The following is a 15,966-nucleotide window of genomic DNA, read 5'->3' as shown; positions in this document are numbered from 1 at the left end:
TATTGTTAGGTGCCATCTAGTTGGTTCTGACCCAACGACTTTATGTACAACAGAATGAAACACTGCCTACTCCTGCACCATCCTCAACATTGTTATTATGTTTCAGCCCATTGTTGCTGCCACTATGTCATTCCATTTCATTGGGGATCTTCCTCTTTTTCACTGACCCTCCACTTTGCCAACATGATAACCCTTTCCAGGGACTGTTCCCTCCTAATAACATGTCCAAAGTATGCAAGATGAAGTTGCAACTTTCTTGCCTCTAAGGAGTATTATGGCTCTTCCTCCAAGACTGATTTGTTTGTTCTGGCAGTCCGTTGTTGTTGTTGTTGTTGTTGTCAGATGCCATCGATTCGGAACCAACTCATAGCAACCCGATGCACAGCAGAATGAAACAATGTCTGATCCTGGGCCAACCTCACTACCGCTGCCACACTTGAGTCCATCAATGCTGGCAGTCCATGGCACTTTCAATATTCTTCTCCAACACTATAATTCAATGCATCTATTCTTCTTCCTTATTCACTATCCACCATTCACAAGCATAAAAGGCAAATTTTGAAAACACCATACCACACCTCAAGCCATCTCAAAAAAGTCCTCTTGTAATTTTCATCCCTAACTCTCTCATTTTCTTTCCTGTTAGGGTTAAGAGTTGGGAACCTAGATTTCCAAAAATGAAAGCTTGGCATGGTATCATCTGTACCCAAGAGAAAGTCTTACCTACATGACTATGGAATTTTCACAAGTTTGCTTATTACAACACTATAGTTAATATTTTTAAATTAGTTTTAATTTTTCAGGTCCCATCTCCTAACTGTGTGGCCTTGGATAAGTTGCTGAACTTCTCTGTGTTTCAGTTTCTTCACCTATGAAAAAAAGGAGCAATAATAGTACCCACCTCATAAAGTTGTTTGGGGAGTAAGAGATTTAATATATGTAGTATTCTTAGCATGATGGCTGGTTCATAGTAAGTACAAAATAAATGCCAACTATTTTTTTGTCTGTGGCACTGTAGAATGAGCACTGGACCACAAGGTCAGTTTGAATCACAAGGTCAGCAGTTTCTGAAACAACAATTTTTTTTCTATAAATCCTTTCAATAATTTTTTGAAAATCGAGTTTGAACAAAAAAGCAAGTTGCTCTTCCCATAAGCAGCCTGAGGTAATCTCACAAAATGGTTCGCTACTCACTTGACCCAGAAAACCCCACAAAATCATGCAAATCCAGAGGTTCAAATCTCCGGGTCCATTTTAAGAACACCCGTGAGACTGCCCAGGCCATCAAGGGTATGCATATCCGGAAAGCCACCAAGTATCTTAAAGATGTCACTTTGCAGAAGCAATGTGTACCATTCCGACGTTACAATGGTGGTGTTGGTAGGTGTGCCCAGGCCAAACAGTGGGGTTGGACACAGGGTCGGTGGCCCAAAAAGAGCACTGAATTTTTGCTGCACATGCTTAAAAATGCAGAGAGCAATGCTGAACTTAAGAGTTTAGATGTGGATTCTCTGGTCATTGAGCATATCCAGGTCAACAAAGCTCCCAAGATGCGCTGCCGAACTTACAGAGCTCATGGTCGGATCAACCCCTACATGAGCTCCCCCTGCCATATTGAGATGATCCTCACTGAAAAGGAACAAATTGTTCCTAAACCAGAAGAGGAGGTTGCCCAGAAGAAAAAAGATATCTCAGAAAAAAACTGAAGAAACAAAAACTTATGGCTCCGGAGTAAATTTAACTTAAAATAAAATGCACATAAAAGTTAAAAATAAATAAATAAATAAATAAATAAAACAAGCTGCTATAAGAGCCCTGGTGAGACTGTAGGTCAGCAGTTCAAACCCACCAGCTGCTCCTCAGGACAAAGATGAGGCTTTCTGCTCTCGTAAAGATTTATTGCCTCAGAAACCCTATACAGGGTCGATATGAATGGAAACAACTTGATGTTTGTTTTTATAGGCTATGTACTACATGGTACATGTATAAACATTTAAGAAGCACTAATCCCTAGAAGCCAGGATGGCCAGACTTTGTTTTTCATGCTTTGGACATATTGTCAGAAGGGACCAGTCTCTGGAGAAAGATATCATGTTTGGTAAAATGGAGGGTTGGAAAAAAAGAGAAGACCCCAGTGAGATAGATCAGCACAGTGGCAGTTGTAATGGGCACAAATATAGCAATGATTGTGAGGATGGCACAGGACCTGTTGCCAACATAGAGTTGTTATGAGTTGGTACCAGTTCCATGGCACCTAAAATATCGACAATAGCAAGATGGCTGAGAGAAGGTGTAAGAAAATGTTGATAGGATTCTATAATTCAGCGGTGAGTGGTTAACAGAGTTCATTGTGATTGTAGAAAACTAGAACTTTAGCATGTATAAAATGAGACATTCCACAAGCAGGCATGGAGAATTTCCCTACCATCAAAGAAGAACCAAGAGTGAAGTACATCCTTTGGACCCCGAGGTCCCTGCGCATTGAACCTTCTCAACCCAGGGAAAGTTGTGACATGGGAGGAGTGGTAGAGGAGCAGCAGCAGCAGAGTCAGGAGCCAGAGTACAAGACAGCACAAGCAATGGGAGCAAATAAAGCTGAGTGACTTTGAGCAGGGGGGCTTGCTTGCAGAGCTAGAGTCGAGTACTTTCAGGCTGAGGCTTGTGGTGAAATGGTGCCTTATGGGCACTTATCAACAGCTTTGAAAAGCTTTGTAACATTGCCTGAGCAGGGCAGAGGCCAGGCCAAAGGACTAAGGGCAAGAGAGAGGCTTGTGCCCTGAACATTTCTGACTCTGAATTGTAACCTACTCACTTTCCTAATAAACCCCAGAACTGTGGGGGGAGGGGGGAAAGCACTAAAAGTATTTTTTAGAGTTCATGGACATATGATATGCAATAATGAGATGGACTGACACAGTGACCTCAACAATAGAATCAAAAATATCAAAGACGATGGACATAGCTCAAGACCAGGCAACATTTAGTTTTGTTAGCCATAAACCAAACCAAACCAAGCCCATTGTCATCAAGCCAATTCCAACTTATAATGACCCTGTAGGAAGTTTCTAAGGTTATAGATCTTTACAGGCACAGAAAGCATCATTTTTTTCCCATATAGCAGCTGGTGGGTTTGAACTGCAAGACTTGCAGTTAGCAGTCCAGTGCTTATCCTACCATGCCAGTAGGGGCTCCTCTGTTATACTAAGTTGGCTGTAAATCAGAGTCAACTTGATAACAACTAACAACAATGTGTCATAAAATATAAAGGCATGGGAAGGGTAGATGCACCCAAATCCATGGTAGAGTTTATCTCTGGAAAAGGAAAGCTGGAAAAGGCTCACTGAGATTACAAAGGTGGCAGGAGGGTGGAGGTAGGCAGAGATTCAATTGTCACTTTAATGCTTTGTCCTAAATTTGTTTTTTGTTTGCTTTAATATATGTGAAACATATAAGGTAAAATATTGACATTTATGAAATCTAGTGAAGACTAATGCATCTTCACCATATTTTATATCTGAGGTTTTAATTATCTCTTATTTTTAACTTCATACTTTTAAATAGTTGCAGACATACAAAAATTGCAAAAACTAATACAAAGAATTCTTGTATACCCTTAACCCAGATTCCAAAAATTTTAATATCTTACATAACCATAGTACAGTTACCAACATGGGGAATTTATCATCAACACACAACTATTACCTAATCAACAGACTTTATTCAAATATATTTGAAATTCTTAAGTTTAAGAATCTTACGATCCTATGGTTCATGCCATTTAAGGTAAATTCTAGGACTCAGCTTATAAGATACTACAGCCAAATTGCTATCACCAGGAGAAAATTTTATATGAGATTATATATTTCTGGGTTTGAAGATGGTCTATGAAGTTACATGGCACAAATGAAAGAAGGCATTTCTCATATTTCTGAAGTTATGCCAGAGAAATGAAGGTCAGGTAATTGATGGAAACATCAAGAAAAAATATTGATTCTACAGATCTTCACATATTTAAAAGTATCAGACAGAAGAGCTTTATGGGAAAATTGTTTTCTAGAATGAAATGTTGACCCGTCTGGAGTTATCTCCGTGATCTTTGATATGTTTGATCGTGTAGCTGAGGCTATTGTGTCAGCTCATCTCATTGCTCCATGCTATGGATCCATAACCTATTTAGTTAATATCATAGACGTTTCCAAACAGACATAAAGAGAATACATTTCTTCTTTAAAATTACAATGAGACTTTAAATCTGAAAGTAAAGATTTTTAGTTAAGGATCTCTAAAAATGAGGCTTGAGCAAAATTTATAATTTTCTACAAAGAGCTAGTCTGTCTCCTCATTTTCTCTCTTTCTCTCAACAAATATTTGGTAATGCACTGGACCTCAGGGTCGGTTTGAACTGCAAGGTCAGCAGTTCAAACTCACCACTCGTTCCTTGGCAACCTTATACATGGTTTCTGTGAGTTGGAGCCATCTCAATGGCACTTAACAACAGCAATCTCTCTCTCAAGGAGTGCTGGTGTGACATTATAGGATAAGCACTGAACTGTTAATCACGAGATTAGTGATTCAAACCGATCAGCCCTTCCTCGAAAACCCTATGTATAGTCACTATGAGTTGGAATTGACTCACTGACATTAAATAACAACAACAACACCTTCCTCTTGGAATCCTGGTGTGGGACTGTAGGACAAGCACTGGACTTCCAACCACAAGGTCAGTGGTTCAAACCCACCAGCTGTTCCTTGGAAACCCTTTAAGGTCATTATGAGTCAGAACCTGCTCGATGACACTTACAACAAACAACCTCCTTCCCAGCCAGTATCTAGAATTATTTTGTTTATTAATACAAAATTATCTGGGTGCTTAATTAAGAGAAAAACTAGAATTTGGGATCTTTTTTTATTGACTTTTAACTGATGATTGAAGAGCTTCCAATCTCAGATAATTTAAGTGGTTGAGATTAGAAGGGGGATTAGATGCTCTTTCAAGAACACTTCAAGGCTTCTGACTGTGTTTGGAGCTGGAGTAAAACACCAGGGAGATAGAAAGTATGATTTAACTAGACTGATGATGGAAGAAGAATGTTAGGAACAAAAGAGACTTAGGGAGAAGCAAACAGTTCCCACCTTGCTATCTGCAGAGACCACACCAGGCTACTCACTTCAGCAACTACGGCAACTGCCTTCAGTTACTTGCTGGAACTCTTTCACACACTCATTCTCTCTCTCTTTTTCTTTCACATAAGTAGATTCTTTACCTGCAAGAATCCAACATCCAATGCAGTACTTGCTCCCAGGAAGGCTACCACAATGTTCTCTAAATTTTCAAGATCGTAAGAATCACCCTCACCACTCATCTGTCAGCTTGCCCCCAGTATTTTACTTACCGTCCGGGACACCCATGGTGCAGTTTTCAGAGAGCTTCCAGATTTCGACAGACTAGGAAGAAGAACCTGCATATGTACTTTCAAAAACTAGCCAAAGAAAATCTTTTGAATTACAATAGAACATTATCCAACTTGCTTACTTTGGACACATCATCAAGAGGGGTCAATCACTAGAGGAAGACTTCATGTTTACTGAAGTAGAGGACCAGCAAGGGCAAAGGAGACTTTCAGTGATATGGATTGGTATAAGACTCAAACACGTTACAATTGTGAGGATGACCTCCGGTTCAGGCAACACTCCATTCAGGTGTACAAAAGGTCACCATAAGTTGGAGACAACTTGACTAAAACTATCTGCAAGTAACCTAGGGTGTGTGTTTAAAGAGCCAGATCCCTGAGCTTCACCTCAGAACTATGGAATCAGAATCACCAGTGGTCTCACAAGGCCTTGGAATTTGTACAATATGTTTAACAGTGTCCCAAATATTTTTTAGCAGAAAAGTTTGGATACCAGTGAGCTAAAGGAAAGGAAATGATACCTTGACAGGTTTGCCAGCACCTGACTTGAGCTGATGAAGCACCTGAGTCTACAAAGTGTTGGAATATTAAGGAGTCCCGGTGGCACAGTGTTTAAAGTGCTTAGCTGCTAACCCAAATGTCACCTGTTGGTACTCACTAGCTGCTTTGTGAAAGGATGCTAAGGTGGTCTGCTTCTGTAAAGATTTACCATCTTGGAAATCCTACAGAGCAATTCAACTGTGTCCTAATTGACTCAAATGCACTGGATTTGTGTTGGTTTCATTTTGTAATATTGGTAGAATCCTGTCTAGAACCAACAGAGCAGGGTGACTGAAAATTTCACCTGTGGCAGTTTGAGTCTACCCAGAGGCACTTACAAAGAAAAGCCTAGCAATTCACTGGTGAAAAATCGATCACTGAATATTCTTCTGGGCACAGTTTTACTCTTACATATATGGGCTAGCCAGAAGTCAGCGTTGACTTGACAGCAACTATCTTACTGGTACTGTGTGCAGGGAGGGTAATGTATCTCTGTGCGAGCTTGAAGAGGTGGGAGGGTTGTAAAGACACAAAACTGCCCTCCATTCATCAAGGTACCTCTGTTCATTCTATTTTTTATTGTTTCTGGGTTCCTTACAAGGCCCCAGCCCTTCCAAGACCTCTAACTAGCCATCTGATCCAAAAGTAGTAATAGGTGGTAGTTGTGCGCCGCAGAATCAGTTCTGACTCATAAAGACCCTGTATTGGGTTTCTGAGGATGCAAATCCTTACCAGAGCAGAAAGCCTCATCTTTCTCCCTCGGAGCAACTGTAGATTCGAACTGCTGACCTTGCAGTTAGCAGACCAGCTCTTAATCCACTGCCTTACCAGAACTCCTGGAGTAGAGGGAGAAGAAGAGAAAAGGGCGTACATAGCTAGTCTGCCATGAGCCGAAGTCCTAAGTACTCTGTGTTCTATAACTTCAGAAAAGTGTTACTAAAGAATTTCTCTGGAACAACCGAGGCTAGCTACTAGCCTCCGGGACAATGATTTGTGCCAGAAAGATGCCATAAGTTTGGAAAATTGCTCACATCACGGGCCTTCAAATTTCAGGAAAAACAGCAAAGAATAAAAACAGAAGGGCTAAGAGGCTGTTAATTTATCAATCTGCAAACCTGGGGCCAGGCCAAACTCAGTAGCTGTCAAATGGAGTATGCTCCCAAATTTAAAATCTTCATATGCATCTCATAATGATTAATAAGAGGACCCTTCTAAGAGTTCAACTTATAAAAATTCATGGAAACAAGAAGCATTCAAGTGTCCAAGTGAGCATTTTATGCTACAATGGTGTGGCGGGGGGAGGAGAAAGGAGGTTAGCTAGATCTAATTATATTTCTTATAGCCCTTATTTGAAATAAGTATTGTAAAGTAAATTAAGTTATTCTAGAGATTGAGGACATTTTGGAACTATTGCTAAAACTAGAGAAAATATAATTAGGTGTAATCATAGTTGCTAACATGGCAGAGACATTATGCTAAGCATTATATCTAATGCTTTCTCACGCAGTCCTCATCGCAGCCCTTGGTGAGGGAGATAGTGATTTACTATAGTCATTTTAAACACAAGGAAAATCCTGCTTGGAGATATTCTATTACTTCCTAAGACACACTGCTTTTCAGAGCCCATTAAGTCAAACCCATACTCTTCATCAAATCTATTTTATTCCCAAATTTCTCAAAACTACCTCACATTCTTGAAATGCCTTCCCCTTTTCTGAGTATTATGATATCCTTCAACCTCTAACCTCAGTATGTCCTGAAAAGTCACTGGAGTAGTTTTTCTGGTCCTTAGTCAAATGCTACCTTATATCACTGTTTAATGTCTTCTTTGTTGATAGTATTTTACTACCTTAACCAGATCCCTGATGGCAGAACAGAACAGTTAAACACTCAGCTGCTACCCAAAAGCTCAAACCCATTCAGCAGCACTGCAGGAGACAGACCTGTTGAATTTCTCCCCTAAAGGTTCCTCTGTCACATGGGGTAGCTACTAGTCAGAATCAGCTGGACATCATTGACTAACAGCAACTGCTGCTACTTTGTGCTGTTGAGTTAGTTACAGTTCAGAGCGACCCTTTGCAGGGTCTGAGGCTGTAAATCTTTTCAGGAGCAGAAAAGAATTCTCCCAACAGCAACTAGATACCAACTTTATCCTACTTCCCTAATCTCACAAAAGTTGTTGTTGTCGTCAAGTGCCGTCAAATCGGTTCCGACCCCTAGCGACCCTGTATAGGGTTTCCGAGGACCAGCGGGTGAGCTTGAACCGCCAAGCTTGCGGTTCAAATGACTCTGCAGTCCAGCGCATGAACCCACAGCGCCACACCAGGACTCCACAGTAGAAGGAGTTAATTAGGTAATTGTTAACTATTGTTGTTGTTGTTGTTGTTATGTGCCGTGGAGTCGGTTCCGATTCATAGCGACCCTGCACAGGGTTTCCGAGGCTGTTAATCTTTACCGGAGCAGAACGCCTTTGCGGAGCAGCTAGTAGTTTCGAACTGCTGACCTTGTGGTTCGCAGCTCAATTCGTAACCACTACACTACCAGAGCTCCTTATTAAATATACAGTACCTCAATAAAGATCATAGTGCTTATTGCCGCTTAAAAAATGAAAAAATGAACTAACGAAGAATGCTGTAGGATAATGCATTGGACCGCAAGGTTGGTGGTTCAAACTCACTAGCCCTATACAGGGTTGTTATGAGCCGGAAGGCACTCAATGACACTCAACAACAACAACAAACTTTAATGAAAATCAGCTTAAGGTTAAAATCTGTACTCTTGGTGAGAACAATTTTCCAGCCACAGGAGTTTATGGCTCAAGATTATTTTGTGATAAGGAGAAATGAATGAAAAATGACCTACCAGCTTTATGGCCCTTATGTAATGGAATATACATTTTGTAAATCATTTCATTGTCAGTCTTAGCTTAGTCAACCTGGGCCTGCCAGCAGTTAAAGATCACGTCTTTTTTCTTTATGGAGAGGCAGCGATTTGAAAAATGAAGATCGATGGAGCTGCAGTGTCCTCGGCTGCAGGGACCCCAGTAGCCCAGTAATCCAGTACTGGGCTACTAACTGAAAGGCAGGCGGTTTAGAACCACCGGGAGGAAGAAAGAGGAAGCAGTCTGCTTCCATCAAGATCACAGCCTGGGAAATGCTACGGGGCAGCTCTACTGTGTTCTCCAGGGTCGCTATGAGTCAGAATCCACTTGACAGCAGAAAGTATACTCGGATACACCTATTTATCATCACTAATTATGCTTCTGACTCGATTTCAAAGAAATTTACAGGAACAAAATTCATTATTCACAAAATTGGTGACAGATGTCAACGATGGAAGGTTACAGCCAGCAGGTCTCATTAATCAGCATTTTCCTTCAGCAGTCAGCCTGTTGCTCAGTGTATGCCATTTCTCCCTGATCGTAGAGAAGCATTGTTCACAGCAAGTCTTAACAGAGAGCGAGAGCAGAAGGCAGTCTCCAAAGAATGAATGACAAGCCTTCACCATTCAGCTCTTTCAATGTTCAAATAAAAGATCAAAAGTAAGTTTATTTGCCTTACTTCAATTAAAAAAGAAGAATTTCTAAGTATTATCAGTGACACAAGAGAAATTGCTCTGCTGAATTACCTACGTGAGCAGCTAAAGCAAGCTCCCTGTTGCATCATTAATGCAGCCCACAGTGAGATACTCATTTTCAGAGAAGCTATTTAATCATTTCTAAAGTAATGGTCTCTTTCTGTACCTTGTCTACTAACAAAGAAATGATCTCCATTGGCATACTGAAGCAGGTGGGGTGTTAATAGATTTCCATCCAGTCTGTTGCATTCATACCCCTACTTCTGTGAAATCTACTTTAGCTGAGGTTTCAAAGAAGTGATGCCTTTATAGGTGCCCTAAGTGTTGCTACTGTATGTGTGCAATTTGCCACTTAATAAATCATTTCACCTAGATTAACTCTTCTGAATGCAATCTATTTGGTATTCACTTACACTGAAGAAAGACGCCAACAGATTTGACACACTAGAAAGTGTATATATGTGTAAGGTTTTTACTAAAAGAATCCTGAATTTATTGAATTGTAATTTATTGAAAGAACAACAAAGCATAGGGAGGAAATTTGATTTTTTGTTTGTTTGTTTGTTTACAGGCATTGTACACAAATAGAAATCATTCCATTTTCTAATGGAGAATACCATGGGGAAATTGTGCAAGAACAGTTAATCCCAGAGAAAATATCTCTGTAGACCATTAGCTAAGTCAGCATTTCTGTAATTATTGACTGCCAACTGTCAATCTAAGGAGCCCTGGTGGTGTTGTAGTGTAAGCACTAGACTGTTAGCTGCAAGGTCAGCAGTCAAACCCACCAGCTGCTCTGTGGGAGAAAGATGAGGTTTTCTGGTCCCATCAAGATTTACAACCTAAACAGGAGAGCGCAATGGCAGTGGGAAACTGTTGATCTGATTGCAGACAATAGATTAGTTTTGCATTTTGATGGTTTCTGTTTCTGAGTTTCCAGGCTGTTCTCAACTCACTATGATCTGGATTTAAAGAACAAAGCAGAGGCTGTCTGTTCAAATCACTGCTGCTAAAGAGAATTGCTTTCTTATTTTTTCCTCTGTCCTTAGAAAAAGGTGTTAGATAATGAAATGGCAGGAGATTTCATTCAGAAAAGCTGTGTTTAAGTGTGTGTTCAACAAACAAATTTTAGTAACCGTGAGTAGGGAAGTATTGATCATATAATGTGAGGGGGATTCAAAAAGTTTGCAGAAAAATTCAACGATCTTTTCATTCGATTTTTCCACAAATCTTTAGTACCATGGGCTGCCAAAAGAACAAACCAATCTGTGTTGGAAGAAATAAAACCAGAATGCTCCTTTGAAATCAGAATGGTCAGACTTTGTCTCTCATACTTTGGACATATTATCAGGAGGAACCAGTCCCTGGAGAAGGATATAATGTTTGGTAAAGTGGAGGGTTGGAATAAAAGAGGAAGGCCCCCAACGAGATGGATTGTCACAAGGGCAGCAGCAATGGGCTCAGGTGTAGCAATGATTGTGAGGTTGGTGCAGAACCGGTCAGCATTCTGTTCTGTTGGGCATTGGGTTGCTATGAGTCAGAACTGACTCAATAGCAACTTACAACAACAACAACAATACAGATCAGTCTCATGATCTTTGTAAACAGGGCATCTGTAACCACCTACCGCCTGCCATCCAATATTTTGACTATGTTATCTGGAAGGACTAGTCCCTGGAGAAAGACATCATGCTTGGTAAAATAGAGAGTATGCAAAAAAGAGGAATGACCCCGAAGGAGATGAATTGACACAGTGGCAGCAGTGATGAGCTAAAACATAACAACAGGACAGGTCAGTGTTTTGTTCTGTTGTGCATATGATCACTACGAGTCAGAACCAACTCAATAGACTCTAACAACATCAATGACATCTGACAGCCAAAAGTGCAATTGAGGATTACAACTTTGTCAAGATTATGTGCAAATAAATAAAAATTATCTTCTCCTCCACTTAAATCCCAGCTTAATAATACCAAACCTAAAATAAAATTCACCTATAACCCACAGAAAAAATGAAACTTCAGAGCAAAATATCATTGAAGAAAGAGACACATTGAAAACCAAGCATGTGGAGACCACTTGCAGTCTGCAACTAAGAGGACAGTATGAATACGAGAGTTATCACATCATAATTTTGACTAATGATCTTTGTTCTTGCGTCCTTTCTTATAAGTTAAAAATGAGACCTATAACCCAGACAGTTTTGACTGATCCAAAGGCAACTGAATCAGTGGCCATTTTTGACTTTCTAGAACCTTAACTAAATGTGAATTTTAAACCCAAGGCCGACACAGCAAATTACACAAGGAAACTAATGAGTCATGAGAAGCTGGTCTCACTCGTTTATCTCTGTTTTTCAAGCACGCATTTGAATCACCTGTGCTGTCCTCCAAAGTGTTCTCCCCTAACAAACACTAGAATAATTGGGGGTATTTCATATTTTCCTAGTGTTTCTTTATACCCAAAAGGAAAGGGAAAAAAGACAAGTCTATCAGTCAAACAGGTGCTCATATCTTTCCAACTGTCTGATTTATGATGTGACTTGGAGAATAGTAAGGAGCTCTGGTAGTGTAGTGGTTATGAGTTGGACTACTAATATCATGGTCAGCAGTTTGAAACTACCAGACATTCCACAGGAAAATCATGAGACTTTTTGCTCCCGTAAAGATTTACAGCCTTGGAAACCCTATACAGACTCACCACGAGTCAGAACCAACTCCACGGCACACCACCACTGCCACCAGAAGAATAGTACTTGCTTATAAAACCACGTGGAACCAGAATCTACCTTTCAAGTCTTAGAGTCTTTTGTGCCTTTTCCAAGGCTTTGTTTTGTTTATTTATTCAGCATCTGTACATTACTTCCATTTGTCATGGTGCTAGAACAAATAAGATGCACAACTCTCTCAAGGAACCTCCTATATCCTGAGAGGCATGGAATAAAATCATCAGAAAGCCACAAAGTGAGAGGTACTTGAGACATGCACATGTTGCTATGAAGAACGTATCAAACTGAACTGAAGATAATGTCACAGAGGTGCCCATCCTGGAGTTGAGTCTTAAAGCATCATTTGATGTGAAGCTGCTTAAGGTGTTCCAGCAGATGAAACTACATGTACAAAGATACCAAGGTATAGGGTGGAGGCATGGAAAGTTCAGGAATTAGAGAGAAATCCCAGATGGCATCAGGGGCAAGTGCATAAGATGTGGAAAGGAAGTGGATCACTGTCCACATTTCATGTCTCCCTCTTTGCTGTATCTGTTTCAGTCTCCCTTAACCTGTTTCTACTTGGGTGAAGCCTTCGTTAGCACCTGCCTGGACCTCCACAATAATCTCATAGAGACTGCAAGCCTTCTTTCTATACTCCACACTATCACCAGAGCAAGAGTCATAAAACAGAAGTCAAATCCTATAACTATACAATTAAAACCCAATTGATCCATTTCTAGTGCCTCTAGGTAAAAGACTCAGTTCAGACTGGCATGGCCCACCTCTGAAGACTCATATCCTAGGCTTGTTCAGACTTACCCCATATTGCTGCCTGCAGTTAACACTGTAAACATGTCCCAAAACATGCCAAGTACCATGCCTTGATCTGGGCCATTTTCTCTGCCTGGAATGCCATTACCCCACCTTGTTGAGAAGCAGTAGAGTATCATGGTAAACACCATTGACTCAAGAACACAATGATCCAACTTTGAATTCTGGCTCTACCCTTCAGTTATTGTATGGCTTTAATCTTCCTAATGTCAGTTTTCTCATTCAAAATTATAAAGATGAAATTAGTATGTGGAAAGTACTTAGGAGAATGTCTGGCATATGGTAGATGCTTTCTTTGTTCTTTTTCAATTGACTTTTTTAAGTTGAGGTAAAATTCATAACATAAAATTAACCACTTTAAAGTGAGCAATTCAGCAACATTTAGTACATTCACAATGTTGTGAAACTACCACCTTTATTTTGTTTCAGAACATTTTCATTGCCACAAAAGGAAACCCAGACCCATTTAGCATCCCTCCCCTGTACCCTTGTTTTCTGTCTCTATGAATTTACCACTTCTGGATATTTCATACGTATAGCATCATATAATAAATGACAGTCTTAGCTTTCTAATGTTGCTAAAAAGGAAATACCACAAGTGGATGGCTTTAACAAACAAAAATTTATTTTCTCAAAGATTACTTAGAAGGTAAGAAGTCTGAATTAAAGATGCTGGCTCTAAGGAAGGCTTTCTCTCTCTCTTTTGACTCTGGAAAATGGTCCTTGTTTCTTTGATCTCCTGTTCCTAGGTGATCTTCATATGGCTTGGCACCTCTCCTCCCCAATCTCGGTGTGTTATCTTGCTTGTTTAATCTCTTTTATATCTTAAAAAAATTAACTCAAGGCATCCCCCTACACTAATCTTCTCTCATTCGCAAAGACAACCCATTTCCAAATGTCATTAGAACCACAGGCATAGGTTGGGAAATACAATACATATTTTTCATAGCAATTCAGTCCATAACAGTGCCTTTTAGTATCTGGCTTCTTTCACTTATTATAATATTTTCAGGATTCATGCATGTATCATGTTTTACTATGTAACACAACTAGTTTTGCTTTTTTTATAGTTGAATAATATTCTATTGTGGGAGTCCTGGTGTGGCACTGAGGGTTAATGCACTGGACTGCAAAGTCGATTTGATCATCATGGTTGGTGGTTCAAGCTCACTAACTGCTCCTTGGAAACACTATACAATAAAATAACAATGACTTTAGTATTCTGTTGTATGTAAATATCGAATTTTGTTTGTTTATTCATCTGTTGATAAGCATTTGAGTTGTTTCCAACTTTCTACTATTATGAATAGTACTGGTATGAACACATGTGTTTGAGTTTTTGATTCTTTTAGGCATGTACCTAAGAGGAGTGGAATTGCTAGATCACATGCTAATGTGTTATTTAATTGTTGAGGAACTGCCTGATAGATGTCTGTAATAATAATTATAAAGTGAAAAATATTAAGCATTGGGAAGAATGTGGAGAAATTGGAGCCCTCATTTATTACTGGAGGGAATGTAAAATGTTGTCGTTTCCAAGGAAAAGTATTTGGTGGTTCCTCAACAATTAAATACTGCATTACCATGTGATCTAGCAATTCCACTCCTAGGTATGTGCCTAAAAGAATTGAAAACTCAAACACATGTGCTCATAACAGTACTATTCACGACAGTAAAAAGATGAAAACAACCCAAATGCTATTCTAGTCATTTGAATAGCAAGGAGGTAGTTCAAGCTCACCAGCTGCTCCTTGGAAACCCTATACAGGGTCGCTATGGGTCAGAGTCGACTCAACGGCACTTAAAAAAACAACAACAATTATAGTTATTCTAGGAGGCAGTGGTGGTGCTGTAGGATAAGTATTGGACTGCTAGGTGGACAGCCCCAGCCCACTAGCCACTCTATGGGAGATACAGCCTGTAAAGATACAGCCTCAGAAACCCTAAAGGGCTGCTAAGAATCTATGTGATAGCAGGGAGAGAGGGAAAAGGGAGCAATGGAGGTGAAGGGGTATTTCCTTGTGGTTTTGTTTGCCATTTCCCTAGTTGCCAATGATGCTGAACCTCTTTTCATGTGTCTGGTGACCATGGTAAATGCTATTTAAGTGTTAGCTATTCTAATTATTACCCCTGGTAAGCTACCTTTTATAGTGGAAAACTTAGGCCAAGCATCACATAAGACACTTCTCACCTCATGATAGAGTTCTTCACACCCCTCTTCATGTTCCCACTGCATTACTGCACCAATTAATGTTTATATGTTTAATTATTGGTTGCCTCTGTCACAAGTCTGTGACTCCTCGAAACTAGAGATATGTCTCTTTTTACAGATTAAAAACTCAGTCTGTAGAGTCCGACAACCTGGCCCACAACTTAGCATCAACACTAGTACCTGTGTGTCTTTCAGCAATGTTATCTAATCCGCTAAGACTTGCTAATTTTTTTTTCATTTATAAAATGTGTATAAATTGTTTTGTTTTGTTTTTTTAAAAACAAAATGGTGGATCAGGTAGAAGTGCAGTGATGAGCAATGCCAGCAACAACACAGAATACAGGACCAAGAAGGCTCAGGGGATGGTCCCAGAACTCTGAACCACATATAAAGGAATATTTAGAAGGTTAGAAGACTTCTAGCTGGGGGAGTTTGTGGCAGAAGCAAGAAATCCATTGCTTCCTGGTTCGGGATGCTCAGCTGCTCCAGGAGCCGCCATCTTGTATGAGGCAAGTGGGGAAAGGATCAGAGCAGCCACGGACGCCTGACAGAGCTGCAGAGATAAAAGTGTGGACATTCTTTTTTTTTTGGTATCTGTTCCTTGGTCCCTTGCTATTTGCATACCTCCATTCTGGTGACTATAGGGGTGCCTGAGCTAGTGGACACCCCAGCCCCACCCTCGGAGG

This window comes from Chrysochloris asiatica, unplaced genomic scaffold (genome assembly GCF_000296735.1).
Source record: "Chrysochloris asiatica unplaced genomic scaffold, ChrAsi1.0 scaffold00157, whole genome shotgun sequence".
NCBI lineage: Eukaryota > Metazoa > Chordata > Mammalia > Afrosoricida > Chrysochloridae > Chrysochloris > Chrysochloris asiatica.
Note: the sequence above shows the minus strand (reverse complement) of the source record.